We start from the raw sequence: 7771 nt of genomic DNA, 5'->3' as shown, positions 1-7771 counted from the left end.
AGACCCTGTTTCCAAATAAAGTATAAAATAGGTCTGGGAGGATAGCCTGGAGGTAGAAAGGTAGAATGCCACTGGATTCAATCCCCAGTACAGGAAAAAAAAAAAAAAGGAAAGGAAAGGAAAGGAAAGGAAAGGAAAGGAAGAAAGAAAGAAAGAAAGAAAGAAAGAAAGAAAGAAAGAAAGAAAAGAAACTCCCTCTATCTACCTCTGCTCTTTCCCAAATTCTCACCAAGCAATTCTCACAGGAGAAAATTTAGAAACCACCAGAAGGAGGGGGTCACTGGCCAGCCAGCCAGAAATATGACCCGTGGAAAGGAAAATCCTAGATGGGAAACGTGAAAGGGCTACATTAAATAAGAGCCCAGCAAACCTGAGAGCGTAGCACTTGGGTTGTGGAGTGATGGGGATGGGGTCAGTGGAGATGTGAAGAAAACAGGGCCACTGCCACAAAGAGCTCCTAGTGCCACCAGCTAAAGAAGGGAATGCCCCCAGGCAGAAAGCCCCAGCCTTAGAGCCCCTTCCGTCCAGCAATAGGGAGCTTAACTGCATCTGGCTGGAGCTCCCTCTCTGCTCTTTTCGCTGGTGACAAGGCTATGAGAATGGCCCGAAGACTCTTGGGGCTCCTAGAATTGGCTCTGGCTTCACCATAAAACTGCAGCCATGTGGGTATCCCTGCCCCCCGCTTCCTATAGAATCTGGAAATGAAGCTACCAATAGACAATACATGTTATTACAGTGCACCTCTGTGCAATTTAGACAGTGATGCTCTGGGAGTTTTTCTACAGCAGCAGCAGAAGAAAAAAAAAAAAATCCCACCTGCAGTCAAGTTAGTAAAAGGACTTTATTTTGGGTGACAGAGTACTGAGCAAAGCAAATGGAGGCTCCTATGTGCTAGAAAGTGGTCCTATTTCCCCAGGAAATATAGTCCCCACTCACCCTCCAATGCAAACTTGTATAAATCCTTCATGCACAAAGCCATACCACCAATCCTGGCACCCTCTGAGGTAAGTGGGGGAGAAGAGGAAGGGAGAGTACAAAAACTTAGGAGTTCCAGGGGCCAATAAACCATCCATCCAAAGATCGGTATTCTACAAATGAGGAAATGGCTCCCAGGAAGCTTGCCTATCCCTCTCCTCTCATTACAACTCTTACTGTAATTGTATTTTGCCAAGAAACAATTATATTGAGTTTTATAAATTGGCTGATGGCATGATTAACTACAGGATAACTACACTGTATCATGTTGGTTATATACTGCACACTCCCAGACTATAATAGAGCCTGTGTTTTGGAAATGGAACTGTTCGCTTCAGCATGAGGATGGGGAGTAACCCCTCTGCTCACAGTCTCTCTCTGTCTTCGAGATCTCATTTGCTAACGGGATGTGGTACTTTATGAAGACATTTTTTCCCTACTTTACAGTAATAGCTCCAAACTCTGCAACAACCTTATTAGTTGCTGCAATGATGAAGGTTGCACCAATACAGAATTTCTCACAGAGGAGTCTTTAAACAACACCCATTCTAATGGAATGTCGGACGGAAAGTGGCTACACAGATGTGAGCAAAAGCATGAACAACATTTTCATAAGGATGCCTTTGCTCGATTCTTTAAATATCTAGTATCTTTAGGGTAGACTTTATACAGCTGATTTAATATGATTTTTGGTAACTTAATGTGATTTGGGCCATCAACACAATAAAGGAGTTTTTTCTTCAAAAAATAATAGTTGGGTTGGGAGTGCTTAGTATCATGAACCCTGCATAACAACCCCCCAGGACCAAAAGAGTCATAATGTTTAACTTTCGGATTCACAATTAATGCCACCTTAACTTCTTAAATGTCTGCAATTTTTGTGTATGTGTATTTATCCCTGGGGATTAAGAAAGGAATTTCACAACATGGGTGAGGAATTAGCAGGAGAGGAGGAGGTGGCAGTTGGCAACTGGAGAATGGAATACTTTTCACAAAATATTTCAGGTCATACAAAACCATGATGAGCTATTCCCAGTGGCTTTTTCCTCTGACCAAGAACCTGCATCTTACACTGCCTCCCTCTGACTTTAGTCCCACTGACTCAGCATCCTGTGCAATGCTGTGAGTATTAAGAGGAAGCCAGCTCCTGGGCTCCCTCCCTGGGCTGCCCCTGCCCCCAATAGTGTACAACAATTTGCTAAAAAAAAAAAAAAAACAAAAAAAAACAAAAAAAAAAAACACTAAAAACCTACAAGAGTAACTGAGTAATGTCACAAATCATCCACCACTTAGCCACTTAGCTTATTTCCAAAAATTGTCATTTCATGGAACCAAAATAAAATGAGTGTGTGAGTGTTGAACTTAAATGACTTAGGCTACCTGTCTATTGTAAAACAACCATGGAGAGGTCTACATGCAACCAGTCTGTTTTATTTCGAGGGGTTCCTGGCCTCAAGAACTTTTTTATCCAGTGGGAACCAAGTCTGCCACAGTGTGTGCCATAGGGCTGGCACTCAGCAAATATTGAAAAAGGCAGAAATCCAAAAGCAAAAGACAGACAGTTAAGACCACTGGAGGTCAATGACCTGATAAAAACCATTGCCCAGGGGACACGGCAAGGGGGTGCAAACTCTGGAGGTGCCAGAGAGCTGGTCTTCTATAGAAGAGGAGCTCTTTGGGCAGAAGTGGAAAGCTGGAAAGTATTTCAAGCAAAGAAAGCAGCAAAGTGCCTGGTTTGTTAAAGAATGACAACTGGATCCCTGCGGTGTGACAGGGGCCTAGACTCCTCCAGGGACAGGGAGAGTAAGCGGCCAAGCCACTCACTGCTCAATGTCCTACAAAGAGGACAGAGCACCTGGCAGTTGTGAGGAGCCCAGAGCAGACATTAAGCAAGAAATAGTACAGTCAAGGTGAACTGAGAGAGACAGGTTTGAATGTGAAGGATGAACTGGGAAGGACGCAGGGGGTCACCTAGAAGTTGAACCGAGGAGAGGAGGGTCTTATTCCAGCCGTGGCAAGCCAGATGACAGACTAATCAGACACAAATATAAGTACAGTGTCCCTTATCCAAATGTGTTTGAAACCAGAAGCGTTTCAGATTTCTGAATTTTTCAGATTTTGCAAGATTTGTATATACACAACAAGAGGCCTTGCAGATGGGACCCGAGTCCACACACAAAAGTGATTATTCCATATGCATGCTGCACGCAGAGCCTGAGGGTAGCTCTATGTGATATTTTACGTCATCTTGTACGTGAAATGAAGCTCCATGGTGTGGAACTTCCCCTTTCTGGCATCATGACAGTCCTCGAAATGTTTAAGATTTTGAATTTTTAGATTAGGGGGGATCAATCTGTGGTCAATTTCTCTCTGCAAAATGTAGCTTAAACTCCCAAATCTGGATTTTCTTGTGTCCCCAGAGCATCCAAGCAATGAGTAATTCTGACTACTTACTGCCTTTGAAATACAGGAACTAATTAATAATTGTACCATCCAGAACATTCCTCTCCTTTCCTTCTTCCAGTAAACAAATCAAGTCACCACTAACTGTATGTCCTGTGCTGGTCATTACAGAGAGAAAAACAGTAAGACACAGATCTGGCAGTCAAGAAGGTCAGAGGTCAGCAGAAGACAGAAGGGTCCTTGGATGAAAACCACTTGACGACCTCAGTGTGGAAGGAGGTGAGTATGTGGTGGTTAGTGCACAGAGAACTGCAAATGGCCTGGCTGGGATGGGGAAAGTAGCATTTAACTCTATGATTGTTCTAATAATCTGAAAGACTCACCACAATTTTCTTTATTTTTTAGATGGTACTATGGGTTGAACCCAGGAGCATTCTACCTCCAAGCTATACCTCCAGATTATATATATATATATATACATACCAGGGATTAAACCCAGGGACATTCTACCTCCAAGCTACATCCCCAGCCCTATTTTTTATTCTTTATTTTGAAACAGGGCCTTACTAAGTAGCTGAGGCTGGCCACCAACCCACAATCCTCCTGTTTCACCCTCCCAAGTACTGGAGTTAAAACTATGTGCCAACACACCTGGCTCTATTTTTTGTTTTTTGAAACAGGGTTTTGCTAGGTTTCTGAGACTCTCAGTATGTTGCTGAGGCTGTCCTCAAACCTGTGTTCTTCCTGTCTCAGCTTCCCAAGTACTAGGGTTACAGGCATGTACCATGTACACCTGGCTACAAATTTTTAAATGACATATTATATACACATTATAATTATATATGTATATATACATTTATATAGCCAGTATGTTCCCATCAACTTAGCTAAAGCTATACATAAACAATCCAAATATATCATTTCAGATATAGAATATAAGTTAGATTCTATTAAATTCTGTGTAATATAAATGTTAAACCAGGTGTGATGGTGCATGCCTGTAATCCCAGTACTTGGGAGGCTGAGACAGGAGGATCGCAGGTTGGAAGCCAGCTTCAGTAACTTAGTGAAACCCTGTTTCAAAATAAACAATAAAATAGGGCTTAAGATGTAGCTCAGAAATAGAATGCCCCTGAGTTCAAAACCCACTTAGACACACACACACACACACACACACACACACACACACACACACACACTTAAAGGTGAATCCCATCTGTGGAGCTCTGCTTGCTGGCTGGTGTTCTTCTGTTACTACTATGAAGAAAGCCATTGTCTTATCTTTCAAGTTTCAACCGTTAACAGTGCTTCTTAGCATTGAATTCCACCATGAAAATAAATAAAATGCAAAAAAAAAAATCCAAAGACCTGCTGGAGTGAAGCGTCCATCTGCGTTTACCTGCTATAATAAAGGCCTTTCCTTCCTACATAGCATTCTTCAGGATACTTCTGGTGCCTTAGTTCACTTTCAAACAATTTTTCCATTAACTGGCAAAAGTTCCTATCATAATCCACGCCCTCCACATCCTTCCTCTGCTGGATCACTTAAAAATAACCAGCCATGAAGCACTTGAAAGTTCAGGAAATTATTTTAGTGGAAAAGTTACTGGCTATCACATTGTAGTGAAAGTACCCAGGGTACATTTTTAAATAAGAAGCTTATCTTGTAGATATTACAGACTTCTTTACTCCTTACCAATGACTCCTTACCTTCCAGAACAATTTCTTTACAATATATGTCTAATCTGGGAGGTAGATACATTTTATTCACATTCCTTACTCTGTGATAATAATAAAATCTACATTTATGAATTCCCATGCCAAAAAGTTGAATTATGAGCTTTTCATGTAGCTACTTTACATATATGACTATACAAGTATTTTAATTAATGTTATAATACATATGCATCTGTTATAGAAGTTTAATTATATAACCATGAAAAATTAAAGTAATACAAAATCTCCCCAGAAGAGTCACTTTGAATGGTTAGAATTTATATTTTCTTAAAGTATAAATTCTTACATTTCTCTTTAAATACTGGTAATCCATTAATGGATTAATTATTAAAGAGCATCTATTAATTCATTTTTGCAGGTCTGGGGATGGAACCCAGGGGCATTCTACCTCCAAGCTACACCCCCAGGCCTATTTTTTATTCTTTATTTTGACATGGGGTCTCACTGAGTTGCAGAGGGCCTAAGTAGCTGAGGCTGTCTGCAAACTGCAATCCTCCTGTCTCGGCCTCCCAAATGCTGGGATTACAAGCATGCGTCACCACACCTAGCTCCCACTAATGTTTTTTAATAACCCTTTGCTATCATTCATATTGGCAAAAGAACCAGGTAAATATTCTATATTTTAAGTATCTGATTTTTATAGTTGGGCATTATGTTAGTCCACTTCCTATTACTATAACAAATGCCTGATACCGTTAGCTTATAAAGAGGAAAGGTTCATTCTGGTTTCAGAGGCTCCAGTCCACTGCTATTAGGCATTTGATGGGTACGCTGGATGGCAAGGGGGGAAACTCCTGGTGGAGCAAAATCTGCTTACGTCACAAGCTGAGGGGCAAAAATGAGAAGAGGAAGAGACTGGGGTCCCATCATGCCCTGAAGAGCACCCCCAACTTCCTCCCACTAATCCACATCTTTTAAATGCCCCACCACCTCTCAGTACCACCACAGCTGGGCCTTTGGAGGACACACAAGATTCAAACTATAGCGAGCATTAAGGTTGCATCAAACATTGGATTATTCATGGCAATGCTGTCTTGAGTATACTTATACACACTGTGTACACACATCCTAGAAGTAGAGCTGCTAGATCATAATACTAGAAATGATAAGGACATGATTTTTCCATTACAGGAAATATAGCTAATATGGTATTTACAATAAGAGTAGTAAAGAATAAAATAGGAAAGTGGAATTTAAAATAAAATAGATGGGGCTGGAGGCATAGCTCAGGGGCTGGAAGAGTACGTGCCTAGCCTATGGGAGACTGTGGGTTCAAGCCACAGAGACAGAAAATTAAAAGTAAATAAAACATAGTAAATACATCTGTGCTTGAAAAACAAAATAAATTATGTATGTTTATTTAAAAGGTAAGAGTTTACATCTATTAAATTACAGTTTAGTTGCCAACAAACTACAAACCCTGAACTAGAATATGCTTAGCATTTGGCCACATTTGCTAAATCGCACTTCCAAAAAAAACCAGTTAGGTTTATTCAAGAAGCACCTGAAGCTGGAACAATGTGGGGAATCAACTTGATGCTCTACAGTGGAGAACAGAAATACAATATGCCTGAGATAGGAGGACCACAGGTCCCAGGCCAACCTCAGCAATTTAGTGAGACCCTCAGCAACTTAGTGCGACCCTATTTCAAAATAAAAACTAAAAAGGGGCTAGATCCTTTGGGTTTAATAGAAAGAAGAAAGAAAGGAAGGGAGGGATGGAGGGAGGAGGGTAGGAAGGAAGGAAGGACACCCAAAATGCAAATCATACATATATAATTTTAAATTTGCTGGTGGCCATGTGAGGAAAAGTAAAATGAAAACTTATGAGTCCTGGGTTTGCTTTGTTTGGGTTTTGTTTGCTTATTTGTTTTGTGCTAAAACGACTCCAAAATCCAGGATGTTGAAGTGTGAACACAGCCCATCTCATTTTGGTTTTTTTTTTTTGTTTGTTTTGTTTTGTTTATGGTGGTACTGGGGGTGGAACCCAGAGGCTTTCTACATCTGGGCTATACTCCCAGACCTATTTTATATTTTATTTGGAAACAGGGTCTCCCTAAGTTGCTGAGAACCTCACTAAGAAGCTGAGGCTGGCTTCGAACCTGCACGATCCTCCTGTCTCAGCCTCCCAAGCGCAGGGATTACAAGCGTGCACCACCACGCCCGGCCAGCCCATCTCATTTTGAACTAAACACACTTTAGGAGCTCAAAGCCCCACCTGGCCAGTGGCTACCATATGGACAGTGTGGTGCTGAGTGGAGTCTGGCAACTTTTTCTGTGTGGGGCCAGTGTGATGGTTTGGTTAGGAATGGCCGCAAAGGCTCATGTATAGAAAGCATGAACGCAACGCAGCAGGGGTTAGAGAGGGGGCCTTTCCAGCCACCATGACTGAGAGTAGCTTCTCTGCTGCTGTGGTTTCTGTCTTGTAGCCAGCCAGATAAACTTCTGAAACTGAGCCTATAAGCCTTTCTTCCTCTAGGTCCTACTTGTCTGCTTCTGTCAGGTATTTTGGTCTCAGTGACAAAAAAGGCTAAAACAGCCAGAGAGTAAATATTTCAAGCCCCAAAGCAAACTCAAGGACATCATGCAGGGCGGGGGTGGGAGAGGCAGCTCTGCCCCCAGGTGGAGGTGCTCAGGATGAGAGTGGCTGGCCTGA

The 7771-nt window shown here is 41.8% G+C and overlaps 1 protein-coding gene across 1 annotated transcript in view; it reads right to left on the bottom strand.

Annotated features, from left to right (window-relative positions):
- Nucleotides 1-7771, bottom strand: part of RASGRF2 (Ras protein specific guanine nucleotide releasing factor 2) — a gene marked incomplete at both ends in the record, with an annotated part of 257634 nt that overhangs the window by 212138 nt on the left and 37725 nt on the right. The window lies entirely within an intron of this gene.

This window comes from Muscardinus avellanarius (assembly GCF_963383645.1).
Source record: "Muscardinus avellanarius genome assembly, chromosome: 1".
NCBI classification, from domain to species: domain Eukaryota; kingdom Metazoa; phylum Chordata; class Mammalia; order Rodentia; family Gliridae; genus Muscardinus; species Muscardinus avellanarius.
Note: the sequence above shows the minus strand (reverse complement) of the source record. Positions and strands in the feature narration are given on the sequence as shown.